The 15,167-nt window shown below is 45.8% G+C and overlaps 1 protein-coding gene across 2 annotated transcripts in view; it reads left to right on the forward strand.

Annotated features, from left to right (window-relative positions):
- Nucleotides 1–15,167, forward strand: part of DIPK1B (divergent protein kinase domain 1B) — a 668,389-nt gene that overhangs the window by 545,371 nt on the left and 107,851 nt on the right. The window lies entirely within an intron of this gene.

Raw genomic sequence — 15,167 nt, forward strand, 5'->3', positions numbered from 1 at the left:
GTCCTGCAGCTGCCTGGCAAATGGGACCTGCAAGTCAGGCGGGTGCGTAGAGCGAGACCTTGGACCCCCGTGGGTAAAGCGAGTGCAATGATAATATTAATAATGTCGGCCACTCGCACAGAGCACAGCACAAAGCGAATCGCCTTTTGGCCTCAGCGCATGTTGATTTTACTCTCCTCAGTGGCACTCTTGCAAAGTACTTCAGGAGGATGAAAGGCTGAGCCAAACACAGGATGAAGCCTGTGGTCTTTCCAGCTACTCATGGACCCCTGCAGTGGGTGCGCAACTCAGTAAGATATCTAGCTGGTATTATTCACAGACAGCGCCACCGGTTCCTTTTTCCACAGGATTCCAGTTCTTGCAAACTCAATATGAAATCCTGCATGCAGCGTCCAAAAGCGCCTTGTACTGCATTGGTGGCACTTCAGGGCGTTCCTATGGGGATTAGGAGCGTGCATATGCACGTCCTACAGTCAGTGAAAGGGTTAAAATCCGCCGATTGCAGTTTTCTAATTTAAGAAGACCACTTTCTGAACACGTTCTAAGATGCCTCTCAAATAGCACTGGCTCATCACGCTTTCATTTTCCCAAGATTAAAAGGTGTTTTGAAGTCTCCTCATTTCCAGTTTTCTTCATAAACTACTGATTTTACTTTGATAATACATTGCTTTGTAAATGTGTGCCAGCTAACTTACATCCGTGGACAATGTTCCAGTGCTCCAAGCATGCATACCAGATGTGTATAGTACATAACCGATAAGATAGCTCAGCAGGTTGAGCGCTTCCTGCTGCGATCTATGTGTGATCTGCAGGTCACAGGTTCAAATCCCGGCAAGGCCAACTCAGCCTTTCAGCCTTTCATCCCTATGAACTCTATAAATGAGTGCCAACTTCGGTTGCAATGATAAATGTACGTAAATATGTTCTCTCTAAAGTGCTTTGGCTTAAGGCGCTATATAAATAACAAATCATTATCATCATTATTACAACATGCCTCAACATTTACATCTGAGGACGTTGTTTCAAAGGGACCCCTCCGGCTTCTAAGCGCTGTGCTGAGTGCTATTGTTATCCAATTTAATGCCACTCAATTGATAGACCAAGCAAGCCAGAACAGCTGAATCAGTCTTTCTGGGATTCAAACCTGTGGCTCCTGGTTGCACACAGGTATCTTAGATGAAGGGTTAGCTCACTGAGCAGTCCTGTTCAAATAGTGATTGATGATGAGATTTTTGGCTGAATGTATGCATGCCAACATTATCCATTTGTGAGTATATCACATAGCTACCATAAAGGCCGTCCTGAGGAAAGTGATTACAAAAATCATTCACCATTGAAACCGGTCAACACACATGTAGAGATGGCATCCTAATCAATTGCCACTAACTACATTTTGTTTGACCTTCACAGGATAATTAAGCTGCCTCCTCAGGAAGTGGGTCTTTAGATTTTATTATTTCGTTTTTATAAACTTGTGATCCCAGACTATCGGCTAATAAAGTTTTAAAATTTGCCAGTGATAGCATTCTGGGATCCCTAGTGTTTTTTAGTCATGAAGAGCGGGTGGGTTGCAGAATGCTATGGGGTGGGGGGGAGGCCCAACTGTTTCAAAGGGACCCCTCCGGCTTCTAAGCGCTGTGCTGAGTGCTATTGTTATCCAATTTAATGCCACTCAATTGATAGACCAAGCAAGCCAGAACAGCTGAATCAGTCTTTCTGGGATTCAAACCTGTGGCTCCTGGTTGCACACAGGTATCTTAGATGAAGGGTTAGCTCACTGAGCAGTCCTGTTCAAATAGTGATTGATGATGAGATTTTTGGCTGAATGTATGCATGCCAACATTATCCATTTGTGAGTATATCACATAGCTACCATAAAGGCCGTCCTGAGGAAAGTGATTACAAAAATCATTCACCATTGAAACCGGTCAACACACATGTAGAGATGGCATCCTAATCAATTGCCACTAACTACATTTTGTTTGACCTTCACAGGATAATTAAGCTGCCTCCTCAGGAAGTGGGTCTTTAGATTTTATTATTTCGTTTTTATAAACTTGTGATCCCAGACTATCGGCTAATAAAGTTTTAAAATTTGCCAGTGATAGCATTCTGGGATCCCTAGTGTTTTTTAGTCATGAAGAGCGGGTGGGTTGCAGAATGCTATGGGGTGGGGGGGAGGCCCAACTGGAGCAGTGAACCAGCTCAACCACTGGGACAAGATCAACGGCTGGAAGATCCAGAGGTCTGGGGATGGGAACACAGGCACTAGAATGGCCAATTACATTAAAATCTTAACATGGAACATCCGGGGACTAGGAACTTACATGCGCAGGAACAGAGTTAAGTCCTTCCTCAACAAAAATAGGGTGTCCATCGCACTGCTCCAGGAGACCCACCTGACGTGGCAAACCATGAGGTTGGTGAGAGATCACTGGGACGGGCAGTGCTATGGGGTTCCCTATTCCAAGTACGCCCGGGGGGTGCTCATCTGGATAAGCCCAATGGTCCCATTCAAAGTATTGAGCTGGGAGGCAGACCCGGAGGGACGATATTTGGTGGTAAGGGGCTGGATCGAACAGACTGAAGTCCGCATAATAAAATCGTATTCCCCCAACTACGGGATTCCAAAGCACTTGGACACATTGGGGGCCAAACTATCCAGCCACCAAGACTGCCTCTGTATCTGGGGGTGGGGGGGGGCGATCTTAACTGTGTCAGGGACTGGGGACTGGACAGATCTAAGTCATCAGCAAACAGGAACGATGCAGCGACTGGTGCGTTAAACGCACTGATAGAAGCCCTAGACCTGGTCGACGTGTGGCAGGAGTTCCACCCAGCGGACAGAGGCTACTCTTACTTCTCCGCGCCGCATGCCCTGCACACCAGAATTGACTATCTATTTGTACCCAAATACTACCAGTCACAAATAGACTTGGCTCAATACCTGGGCATGTCAATCTCGGACCACTCCCCGCTGCAGGTGACGTAGAAGGTGAGGGGCCCTAGGCCGCCCATACCACTATGGCGCATGTCACCAGACGCCCTGACAGACCAGGCCTTTGCAGAAGGGCTACGGGACAAACTGGAGGAGTACATCTAGGTGAATGTGGGCAGCGTTGAAAAATGGGGAACAGTATGGGGAGCAATGAAAGTAGTCGTGAGGGGGGAGGCAATCACAGGAGCAGGAGGCATAAGGAAAACATTAAGGGCGGAACTGCAAAAAATGGAGGTGGAAATAAAGCACAAGGAAGCTAACACAAAGTGGGTGCGGGAGGAGGAGGAAGAACAAACACTGATGCAAGGAAACTGCCTGGAAGCATGGGGCAGGCTCTCTAAATTTGACTACGCAGTTAAAACTGCCAAAACACATGTTGAGGGAGATAGACCAGGTAGACTCATATCATGATTATGCAGGAGGGAACACCCACGACATCCAATAAACAAAATTAAAGACGAAACAGGCACACCACTCAAAAGACAACAGGAAATAAACTACACATTCCGGGACTTCTACTCCCGCTTATACAGCCACGATCATCAAGTGGCACAATCAGACATCTTAGATACTCTGGAGATAATAGGCCTCCCCAAAATAGAGATGACACACAGAGAGGCCCTAGACGCTGAAATAACTGGAGAGGACATTGCCGATGCAATCAGGTCCCTCGCCTCTAGTAAGACACCTGGTAGCGACGGACTCCCCCCAGAGTTATACAAAACATATGACACTGTCATCACACCGATATTACTTGAGGTCTATCGAGAAGGATTTACCACTGGGGAGCTGCCGGGGTCCATGAGAGAAACATTAATTGTCCCGATACCCAAGCCTGGGAAACCAACGGAAGACTGCGACTCCTACCGCCCACTGGCGATGCTAAATTATGACGTCAAAATCCTTACCACGATACCTGCTAAATGCCTGAATAGAATAATAGGGGACCTAATACACAGTGATCAAACAGGCTTCATACCTGGGCGTAGTACTACTCTAAACCTGTGCAGACTGCAACACATTCTGGCGCAGACTGAGGGATCCCTCTGGGAGTGGTTGCTAGCAACGCTGAGGGAATTTGGTTTCGGGGAGGTCTTCATCAGTTGGGTCCGCATCCTATACACTCACCCCAAGGCCAGGGTTAAAACAGGGAGGTTGGTGTCTGCGATCTAGGATATAAAGAGGGGGACTAGGCAGGCAGCCCGCTATCCCCAATGCTGTACGTCCTGGGCCTTGAGCCAATAGCGATATACCTTAGAAAACAGTACCTAGACGCTGGTATTTGGGTAGGGGGAGTGGGGCACCTCTTGTCACTCTACGCTGATTTATATGTAAGGGACCCGCACCTAAACGTCCCAGTTATCCTAGACATCCTGGACAACTATGCCAAGGTCTCCGGTATCAGCTTTAGTAGATCCAAATCCTTCATATTTCCAATAGCCGGACTAAAGGGGAGGGACCCCAGCACGCTACCTATGGTAGGACTTAGATGGGAAACGGTCTTGTTTAAATATCTAGGGGTCAACAGCAAACATACGCCTTAACAGCTGCATGAACATAACACGGCTAGAGTATTTCAAGGCATGAAGAACTCTATGAAGTTCTGGTCCAAGCTACCGTTGTCCGTACTAGGCAGGGTGACCATCACCAAGATGATCATCCTGCCAAGATTGTTATATTTCTTTAATAATGTGCACTACTACATCAAAGCTTCCTTTTTCTGTGTATTGGAGAAACTGATCCGGGGGTTCCTGTGGGGCGCTGCTCGCCATAGACTCTCACTACAAATATTACACTTGCCATATGACCAGGGGGGCGTGAAACTGCCAAACCTGGAAAAGTACTATCTATCAGCCCAGCTCAGCCACTTGGTTAAATGGCTGGCGGATGAGTCCACCTCGGAAACTCCCACCACACTGAAAGAAGTACTCTGAGTAACACTTGGGGTGCCGGAGCACACTCCAATGCTGATAACCTAGGAAGGAAAATATGGAAGAGGACACAAGCTCTATTAAAACTTACGCACCCGTGCTCCCCAGATGTTCCAATAGCGGCAGGCACATTCCACGACAGCACAGACTTGGCGGTGCTAAGGAGATGGGAGGGGAACGGGATATACACATGGGGGATATGTATGACGAGGGGGCCTTCAGGGAGTTCAGCTCAATACAGGAATGGGAAGGGGTCCCGGGCGGACAGTCCCTCTGCTACCAACGGGTTCGAAAAGTGTCCAGGGATAGCTGAGTGGGCTGGCCGTAGGTGCCGCAGGCGGAACCAATTCTCACTCTGATGTACAACTTCAGTGACGGCTGGCGTCCAGTCTCAAGACTGTACAGCATGCTCATAGACGCACCCAACCCCAAGAGCACAGCGCTAAAAGAACAGTGGAAAGAAGACGTGGGCACAACATTAATGGAACAAGACTGGGAGAGGGCACTGAGCTACCCCAAAGCAGTGTCACAAAACCACTGTTTCAAACTGATACAGCTAAATGTGCTGTACCGCACTTAGATGACCCCACAAAGGATAGCCTCCTTCAACAAGAGCACCAGCTCGCGATGCCCATGGTGCAGTAGCGAGGGAGCTTACATGAGGGGTTTTTGGTCACGGATAGAACAAGTTTGCAGAGCGGCCGGCGTAGCCAGGTATGAGTGGACACCGAAGGAGTGCCTGCTTGGAGCCTACCCCAGGGTTAGTAAACATAAACATGTGCTCAGATTTATGGACCTTGCATGCATCCTGGCTAAAAGGACCATCGCCATGACGTGGAAAAGGGTCGAGGGCCACAATACCAAAACTGGCACAGGGAATTTTAGAGATGGGCAGAGGCTGAAACCAAGGTGTGGATGGAAGCGGTCAGCAGAATGGGGCTGGATGGTAATGACAAATGAGCTGCATGGGAAACATTGGTGTGGGACATGTTTCACCCATCTGATGATAGACCCCCTGAATGATCTGCATATTGTGGAACACGCCCCCCAATGCCCACACGGCTAGCTCCCTGTACCTAATGAACAATAGCTGCGGGCACTGTCAGTTGAAACAGGGCTAGAACGGCACGACGACATGACGCCCACTCGGTCTCACAATGCCACATACTGAGACTGTTGTAGGAAATCACTGGTTTTGTTTTGTTTGTTTGAAAGTTATTATTAAAAACTTGGCATAATTATATGATTTTAACTAAATGTGTGCAATGCCAGATTGTCTTTAACTAAATGCCAATAAAAACATTTTAAAATAAAATAGTGTTTTTTAGTAAGGAGTGTGGGAGTGAGGCTAATAGGAGGCAAAGTGATGTTGTTGCATAAATGGTGATATGGTGATACCTGGCAACCCGTTGATATACCAAGTTCAGATTTCTTACTCCGTCCAGTAGATAGGCAGTACATCGGCGCCCTCTATGGTCAACAGAGGCAAGGCAGGGTCAGATAGCACCTTTCCCTGTCCTCTTTTTACCCCGAGTGGTACAAATGGGACAGGGATCTTCACTCTCCTCTTATCAGTATGTATGCGTTGCTGCACATACCGAGATTGTGGGTGTTTTTGCCCAAATTTAGAGATGGGGCATACGCCTTATAGCTCTGTCTGGCCCTCATATGTATGTGGTTAGCTCGGATTTACAAAACAAATTTCAATGGGACTTTCCAATGTTATAACAGTTTTTTAAATCAGGGCCCCTATCTCAAAGGTGATAGAAATCAAGGTGCAAGGCATGTATAGTTGAGCTTTTGGACCAGCAAATGACATATATGTTGAAAAATGGTGTGTTCCTTTTGAAGGGCTCGATTGAGGGTTATTGTTAAATTTGCAAAATTACTTCATGTAACTGACGGCAACGTATTCCAGTCCAGGTCTTTTGTTTTATCCAGTCCAGGTCTTTTGTTTTACCAGCCATAATAATGGAGTGCTATTGTTCAGTTGTTTTAATTCTCATGAACTAAGACTCCTAACTCCTGTTAAAAATCCACAACCCTTGCCCAGTGGGATGACTGCCCACTTAACCATGAAATTTGAAGTCCTGTTAAGAATTAAACATCACTTTAATCTGCATCTAATTTATGCATCCTGGAAACATCTTACATACAACTCTTTTTGTGCACATCTTGTGAAAGACATTTCGGAAAAATCTGATGATGTGTTTTCACCTTGTAATAAGAATTTGTTTGATTTTTTTTTCAAATTGTGCCTCATATGTATTAACTCTTTTTTGAGTGAAGTGTTTGTTAGGGTATGTTATGTTATCTGGTCTTTTTACTACACAAGTCGCCATAGTAGTTTTAAAGCACTAAGACCATATCAGCGTGTTAGCAAATTGTGATCCCGCTAAGGGCGTCCACTATACCATGATATGTGGGATGAAAGAGATCATGGGGAAAGAGAAGGAAGAATGGAGAAGGGGAAGAGCGGGGCAAAGATGTAGACACAGAGAGACTTGATTCAGACCACATGGAGAAATATACAAGAGGGTAACTGACAGGGATATATGAATGGTTGTGAGAGTAAGTGAAGGAAAGATAAGTCCGGTAAAGGGTCAAGATCTGTCCTTGTTGGCAGTCTCCATTTATGGCAATTTGTTAAAAGAAACTGTGTTGATGAAATTTGAATGCATTGAGTTATGGGTGCCTGATGATGTTGAGTCAAGTATATGTCCTATGTGGTATAAAGGTTGCAGTGATGAGACTACTATTGAATAAAAACGTTGCTGGACCCAAATACTTTGCTTAACTTTCAACCCATCTTTGTGGCCATTCCCGGGTAGGCTTCTTAAGAAGACAGTGGCTTCCTAGTTGGTACATTGGCCTGATGAAAATGGATTTCTCCACCAACAGCAATCTGGCTTTCACCAGGGCATGTCCAATGTGACCTTGTTTGCACTTTGGATGATCTGCGGCAAGCCACCCATGCATGCGAGTGGGGTGCAACTCTGGTCTTGATGGACCTATCCACTGCCTTCAACATGGTTGACCATAAAATGCTTCTGGATGAACTGTTCAAGCAGGGTTTTTATGGCCTGGGATGAAATGGCTAGAGTCGCACCTGACTTGTTAAATTCAGACCATTGCCCTGGGGCGACGCAGATACTGTAAACCCTCCCCTTGACCTATGCTGTTCGACAGGGCAAAGCATTGTTACCACTGGTGTGTACCTTTTATGTGTCACCCCAGGTAGATCTAGTCCAGTGTTTTGGGCTTCAATTTTTCACCTATGTGGGTGACATGGAGGCTATCAGTCTCTCAATAACAGCAGTGGGGACACAGCCCGAAATCCTTCCTAGTAGCAATTCTGACCCAAACATGGCAACGAAATAGCCCTACTCGACATCAAAATACAACTTGACAGCATCTGTGGCAAAGGAAATCTAACTATCATCCTTGTCCTTGACCTCTCAGCAGCGTTTGACCGTGACATGCTATGCCAGCTCACACTTCCACTTCACAACTAATGCCATCTCCTTGGTCAAATCATTTCTCAGTGAACGCACTTCGAGAGTCTTTGGCAATTCAGCTGCTGATCCAATTCCAGTACCACTGAGAGTTCCCCACAGCCTCTGTCTGTCGCCTACTTTCTACAACACCTACACTAAACCCCTATTTGACATCCTGTACTCCCTCGGCATTATCTATACCAACTTTGCCGATTACACACAAATTGTCATCTCTCTTACTGGCAACCATACAGCTGACACTGCTACCATCAACAATGTGTACAGCACTATCCAAAACGGGATGGCCCCTCACAACCTCTATCTCAATGACGACAAAACTGAACTACTCATTTTAGGCTCTTCCCACCACCTAAAAAACCTTGACCCAGTCTATTCCTTATTTCCCACTGATGGCACCTCAAACAGGTTAAAACATTGGGGGTTCACATGGACGCAGAGCTGTCCATGACTATGCACATCAATGCCCTTGCATCACCCACAGTTTATACAGCCAAACTAATTGCTCTGTGTTGATAATTTCTCTCACCAAGCAACTGTCTAACAGTCGACAGATCCACTGTACTGAGCAAATTGGGCTATTGCAATGCACTCCTTAAGGGAAAGTCGGCCACTCACCTGACCAGACTTCAACTCCTCCAAAAATAAGGCCCTGCACGCAGCAATGGGGCTTCGTCAATCTGACCACATCACAGCTACTCGACATAAGACTCACTGGCTCCCTCTCAAAGCCTGCATTGACTTTAAAACCTTGGCCACTGACCTTTCTTAATCTCATTAATTGCACTCCTTTGCTTCCTAGTTAGGTTTGTGCTACATAAACCCAATTACAAATGCAAAATATGCAAGTAGTTAGTTGGAATTGGATCCTGCGTACAAGCGTTCCAGTTCTGATTTAGCAAACTGACTACATCTTTTAAAACCTGGTTAAATCGCTTCATAATTCTGTGCCCCAATTTTATATTGTAGCATCAAAAACAGTGAGTTATGAAAAAGAAACCAAACCCAGCATTGACAGAACATGTTAACGCACCAGTGTTGGATATAGCGCTTGTTGCTGTTATCCAGCTTATTGGTAGCCGATATGTGCACCTCGGAAGCTTGGATGACTGACTTGCCCCGCTAGGAGTCAAACCAGCGACCTACATGTTGAATACGGTCCTAGAACTGCATGACTGAGTTACCGGCCAGCTCTTTACGGGAAGGCACCAGAAAAACATTGGCTTCTAATAGTGTTTTATACCAGAATAATATGGAACAGTACTATAAAGTCTACAGCATTCACTAAAAATCATTGGTTAAAGAAGAAATGCTAGAGGGCTCTCGAAAAGCCCCTCCCCACCTTACCTGCATGATTTAAGAGTGTCCTTTTATATTGCTAGAAACACTGTACTTGCCCACCTGCTCCATTCCATTCGGGAGGTGCTTATCCAGTACAGGTATTTTTTTTCTTTGCATTCTAGGACTTGCAGTTATGATTTTTACCCATCATTCATACAGGACAACAAATCAGAGAATATCAAGAAACAAACAGGACTAGGCCAACATCTCCCGAGTAGAATGGAGTATGTTGGCCTGTATGCAGTGATCAAAGTGAGCGGGAACGGTCGGGAGCGTTGTTCAGTACACTTCTACCACTGCCTGTATGCCTACTGTTCTCCTGGGAATTTTCTAACCTCTCTCCAAGAATCCCACAAGAATTCCCTAGGCAACATGTTGAGTAACTAGAACAGCATGATACATTCTACAGAAGTGCACCATTAAATGATTAGGGCTTAGTGGCTGGGGAGGGGGATGCAGCAATTCCAGCCAATGGTTGCAGAAAAGGCCCAACTGTATGAGGGAAGACAGCTGAAGATGGCCAACCCGCCACGAGGGTGGAATTGTAGACACTACCAGTGATTAGTGCCTGCAATTCTGCATCCCGAGTTCTGTAAAGGGTGCTGACGGTGCAAGAAAAGCTCACCCTGAGCCGCTGCTGCTACTACAGACTCTGAAAGCATGGCCAGCTATGCAGCAATTAGATATTTATAGGAACTCTTAACTCCGTTGCCATGGCTAATGCGCTCACATGTTTACTTATTTCTGTTTCACAGCTCTATTGTATGCTTCACCTCAAAGATACCTCAAGCTACTTTACATAGCACTCTTAACAGGATTTGCACGCCCCAATTTAGGATAATAATACACTGTTGTTGAAGGATAAAGATTCGGGCCGCCATACTCTGTAGCAGAGTCTGCTTCCAGAGGAGGGGGCGAAGCGGACAGGGAGCAAAACACCAAGGGAGAACGCCAGAGAATTAATCTCGGGAACCTTGAGGCTGAAGGGCCACGAGGTACAAAGGAGGGAGGGTGGGAGAAATGAATTCAAAGAAGGTTCGGAGGCAAGAGGCAGAAGGATGGGTGACCAGATAAATAACAACAATTTGCATTCTTAGCGCTTCATGCCCACTTCCGTCAGCACCGTAACACCAGGTCTTATTGTTGCCGCACTGCATTGCATGCTACTGAATTCATCGTCCTTGGAACGATGAAAGTCTGAGTCAGCCCTTATGCGTGATTTCAGCTTGCTAAGGGCGGGTTGAGCATATGTCATCGGCAAGCACTGAACTCGTGCGCCACCCGTGTCACCGGGCTACAACCTTGACAGTTGTGGGTTTTTACCCAACAGGCGAATGCATTGTGGGCGTTCAATCATGATCAAACTGGATCTAAGCACCTGATATTCAAGATGCAAACAAGTAAAGGCCTGGATCGTAAATGTGGTGTCCGGAGCCAGGGAGAGAGTGTCCGCCTTGGGAATAAACACTTCAAAGCAGTTTCCTCCCCCTGGCCCCACTCGGACACTTTTTTAATCCATTTGTAGGTTTTTAGCCAAATTCAATTTCTGGCTAGGAGCTGTAGTTTCAGCATGTAATGGAAAAAACAATACTACAAGTCCCAGCATGCAAAGAACTACAAAATGCAGGATTAGTTTAAGGGGTTGCTGATGACTTGGGTCAGTTGTTAACTGTGGACTATAATAGTCTTCCCGCCGCCGCATCCCCATCTCCCATCCCCCATCTGTGTTCACTGGAAAGATGCTAATTTGGGTTGTCACAAAAAACTCCAGCTGCTAAATGTTTGTATAACTGGCTTTTCCCATCCCCCGCAGACCACAGAAACTCTGTGTTCACAATGGGACAGACGTCATCTCACTAACCTTCCCTTCCCTTCCTATGTATTCCAATTTAGACCAGCACTCGGAAATTAACGCATCTTCTCATGTTCTGTTACTGTTATAATACCTTACTACACAACTGTAAAATGCCATTAAACTCCGGTCTACTTGGAATATCCCTTCTTATTCGTCTAATAGATGGTAATGAAACCCTGTGTGACCATTATAAAGGTATGCTGTTTGCAGGGCTGTGCCTTGCTTGCCATTAAAAAAAAAACACATTTTCAGAATTCAGAGCTAGGCTCATGAGACCGGCAGGAAGAATATTCTCGCGCCCGGAAGGTAACACATTCAGCCCTATTGAACTGATGATATACGGTCAATACTGTGGGGTAATTGACTGCTTCTAGAATATGCCTGCAGGGCAGAAGGCAAGGGCACGCGGAGGGCAGGTTCTGTCAATTAAGCCATTACGAGACACATGGACGCTTTAGAAGCGCGCCTCCCAGGGCTAGGAGCTGCACAGGATCGAACAAGGGGAGTCAAAAGAGGGGCAGGGAGAGGCTGCACCTGTCAGAAACTGCCACTGGTTGGATAAGCAGAGCTTTTAAATCGCCACCGTTTTTATTGTAATTATGAGTTTCTATAAAACTCTCCAACCCATGCGTCTACTCGGTGTTATTTTTTGCTGCATCGACCGCGGATCACGAGATTTCTCGTGTCAGGCGTGAATATCTCATCCAGGCAATCGAATGCATGTGCTGCTGCATTTATAATTGGAAAAGTAAAAAAGACAAGACCTGGCATTCAAAGGGAAACCAAGGTTGCCAGGTACTCACACCTCACGTGACCCAGTGTAAGAAATATGGCTGATGCAGCCGATATACACAAGGGCAGCCGACGTCGGACGTCACACGGGTTACTGGAGGTCATATCTGGTAAGGTAACTCAGTAGGTTGAGTGTGGTCTGCGGAAACAGGTACTGACCAATGCTGGGGGAGCAACTCTTTAAGTACGTCATCACGTCTTGCTTTTCTCTTTGTAGAAGGGATTGTGCAGAGGCGTTTATAATAGGAAAAGCAAAACTGCATGTACAACCCATGACTGAATGACATACATGTGCATGATAACAGCTTAGTGGCATGGGTGCCAATATGATCCATTCCATTCTATAAGTGTTTAGGATGTGGTGTGTGGTGGTGGATGATCATGGCTGGTTGTAGGATTTGGGGAGTTGCAAAGTCGAAAGACTAGAGCAGGAGTTACAAGAAGAGGGTGAACTAATAATTGAACTAGTTGAGGACTAATGTGGGGATCAGAAAAAAGGATAAGTGTCAGCAAGCGAGGGGTGCCAATTCCTTGCCTATCCATAGTGCCACAGGGTCACTGGTATAGAAGGAAGGGTTTGCAGAATCAGTGTGGGTGTGAGGCAGAATCAGTAAGGAGGAGAGAGTGGGATGGTGTATTAGGAGGAGCTTGCCTGATGTGGAGGCACGTATCGACAGTAGAGTCCTGGACAGTTTACAGGGATAGAAGTTATCTTCAGACGTGCTTTTTACACGACAGGGACTTGGCAGAGTCTAGTTCAGAGAAGAAGGCAATGGGTGATTCCCTGTTGGACCACAGAGAGTAAGATAGTGGGTTTCATGTCTATTTAGGGCAATAGGTCTACCACTTTGGCTCTCCATAGCCCTTGCCATCAGAGGCGTTACTAGGGGGAGTCTAAGGGGGCTATAGCCCCTGGTCTTTTGGTTCTAGCCCCAGATAGAATCTCAGGAGCTACAACCAAAAGACTAGCTAGCCCCCAGTCCCGACAGTTCCAATATTAGCATAGCCCCGGGTCATTTCCAGACCTAGCAACACCCCTGCTTGCCATCATAAGCAAAGGTGAGGTATCATAGAAGTCGAGGTCCAACACATCTGGAGAGCCAAAGTTGCAGACCCCTGGGCGGAGACACGTGCTGGCCCTAGGTTGTTGGGAAGATCCAGCCGTGAGGGCAACAGAGAGTGGAAGAAAAAGCAAGAGAGTGGTATTCAAAGGGAGAAGTCAATGTTCACTTGACGAGCCATTGGGCCTCTATGCACTGAACTCTGCATGCGTGTACACTGCTATTGTGAAAATACAAACTGTCTGAAGGATGAAAACCCCATTCATACGCACTTCCAAACTATCAGGTCAAACACACCATTTGCTGGACAATATGTTCTCAAGTTATTTGAATATGACAGCAGTTGTGCTGAAAGCGAACTAATCTGGTTAATTTGTTAATCCTTGATTACGCACGTCAGTGTGATATGCGTGCCGGCTTCAATTTTGACATTTGTATAGCGCGCCAAGCCCTATGGCATCAATGCATTGTATTGTATACATAATTGCAGCAAAAAAATGCATTTCCATATACACGAGTCTCACTTGTGGATGACTCCCGTGAAAATGTAATAATCACGCTTAAATCTGCCTTTACAAATCTCGTGATTTTGTCACGGTAGGAGGCTGAGTGCCAATCCAATTAATAACCAATCCCTGATTTTACTTGACCCTCATTGCAGCTTTATCAAATACTGTATCTAAATAACGTCATTCAGTCTAAGAAACATCTGCCCCTTTCAAGAGTGTAGGAGCGGAACAGCAATAGGTTTCAATTGCTTGCCTTTCTTTTCAAGCCCCCTGAAGTCCAAGAAGACCTGCTCGATACATCTGGTGAGAGGTGTAGTGAGAGCTTGTAGGGGCCAGAAGAGTTAAGTGTGAAGGTGAGGTAGATGAAGTCAAGGGAGTAGGTTTGGAGTGGAAGCCGGGGAGCCTTCGCCATGTTTGGATGGTTGAAGTCTGTCATAAGCATAGCAGAGGCTTCACAGAGTTGTGATCCTAGTAGGCTGAGATTTTGAAATCAGGAATTCATTGCAGAAGTGTCAATATGTTAAGATAATCATTGGCAGAATTGGTGGCAAAAGTTCAAAAGTAATCTGTTTAAAGAAAAAAGGGAAACATGGCGGTGGCAAGCATGGAGGCCACCATTGCAGCTTACCTTGGCTAATAGAGGGGAGCGGAAGAAGGTTGTGTAATTTCTTTACAATATGAAGATTACTCAGAAACGAGACTGCCCCAAATTAGTAGTTGAAAAACCAGTTGTTGGTTTTATTTAAACGATTGCCCTTGCTTATGACACGTGTTTCGGCTTAAGAACCAGCCTTTCTCAAATCAGGGCATTGTTGTCACTAATTTGTTATCAAATTCACAAAACCATAGTTACAAAAACATTGTTTGGATTACACATTTTTGTAATCGGATCATTTTAAAACAAAACAGAAATGAGTTTTAGATATCATGTCACAGAGAAAAGGGGTGGGGGAAAGGGGTGGATTCAAGGGTTCATCTTTTCATTCCTATTTTGCTGTTGCATAATCTTGTTGCCTTAAACAATACCAACCAAGCCACAACATCAATTTGAATTAATTTCTTTACAAGGCTGCAATCATTTCTGTGTCGTATCGATTGAACCAGGGTTCAATGATAGCCGTCACAGAGGAATGGGTGGTGGTCACTAAGCAACAAGTCCTTGTTG

The sequence above is a fragment of the Ambystoma mexicanum genome, chromosome 8 (genome assembly GCF_040938575.1).
Source record: "Ambystoma mexicanum isolate Mex_15411 chromosome 8, UKY_AmexF1_1, whole genome shotgun sequence".
NCBI lineage: Eukaryota > Metazoa > Chordata > Amphibia > Caudata > Ambystomatidae > Ambystoma > Ambystoma mexicanum.